Source organism: Mustela nivalis (genome assembly GCF_964662115.1).
Source record: "Mustela nivalis genome assembly, chromosome: 9".
NCBI lineage: Eukaryota > Metazoa > Chordata > Mammalia > Carnivora > Mustelidae > Mustela > Mustela nivalis.
The window spans coordinates 26,633,278-26,634,695 of NC_139028.1; positions in this window are offsets into that span (position 1 = coordinate 26,633,278).

The following is a 1,418-nucleotide window of genomic DNA, read 5'->3' on the forward strand; positions in this document are numbered from 1 at the left end:
CTCCCATTTTCCTCTTACTAGAGACCCTGTCTTTCTCACTTTTATCACTCAGAGTACATCAGTTATAGATTTTTCTCCTTATTTGGCCTACATGTCCAAAGAACTCCCTCCTTTCTCCCTCGAACTGTAGCTCTCCAGCTATGTTGCATATTAGAAATTGCTATCTGCACAGGGCTGTAGAAAGAAATGTTGATGGAGAAGAAAGTGTATAGGAAGCTCGCTTAGAGTCAGAAGACGATGCAGCCTGGGTGACTCAGTGGGTTAAGCCTCTGCCTTCAGCTCAGGTCATGGTCTCGAGGTCCTGGGATCGGGATCGAGCCCCGAATCAGGCTCCCTGCTCAGTGGGGAGCCTGCCTCCTCCTCTCTCCCTGCCTACCTCTCTGACTACTTGTAATCTCTATCAAATAAATAAATAAAATCTTTAAAAAAAAAAAAAGAAGATGATGATGGAACTGGGACCAGACCAAAGACTTACTCTTCCTCATTCTTCTTCTTTTTTTTAATTATTTTTTTAAATAACTTTTTAAAATTAATTTTTAAATTTTTTTATAAACATGTATTTTTATCCCCAGGGGTACAGGTCTGTGAATCGCCAGGTTTACACACTTCACAGCACTCACCAAACCCCCTCCCCCCAGCAACCCTCAGTTTGTTTTGTGAGATTAAGAGTCACTTATGGTTTGTCTCCCTCCCAATCCCATCTTGTTTCATTGATTCTTCTCCTACCCACTTAAGCCCCCATGGTGCATCACCACTTCCTCCTTCCTCATTCTTCTTTAACCTACATTTATTTATTTATTTATTTATTTATTTATTTATTTATGAGAAGTTGGTTCTTGGTTAGGTTGTGATTTCCAATCTCTCTCTTTTTCACTCTTTTCTTTGTTTCAGATAATACCTATCTGTGTTCCTATTATTGGAAAATTTCCTCAGATTCTAAGACATCTTTTTCAAAATGATTTTATATCATTGGTTTCTGGCATGATTATAAGATTTGAACATCCTTATGGGCATTTTAATTAGAAGATAAGATGTGGCTACCGTGCCACTACCTCAATTTATAACCTCTCCAAATAGAAACATGTAATTATAAATTGTACTTCCTCTTCCTGGACTTACTCTATACTGGATTTGGACTTATACTTGTTATTTATACTTCCTGTCTTAACAATGTTAGACATACTCCATATTGGTTTTGGTGGAGAACTTTTCAATTTTCTATGCCAGAATATAGAAAACTTGCTATGAATATTTAGAGGGTAGCCTTCCTGAGCACACTACTAGATCACACATACACACACACAGAGTTCATGTAAAGAAAATGGAAAAAAATTCATTAATCTCTTTCCTTAATAAAATGATAGTTTTGCTCTATGTTTAAGGTTGCATTTCTACATAATCAGTAAATTAAGCACAAT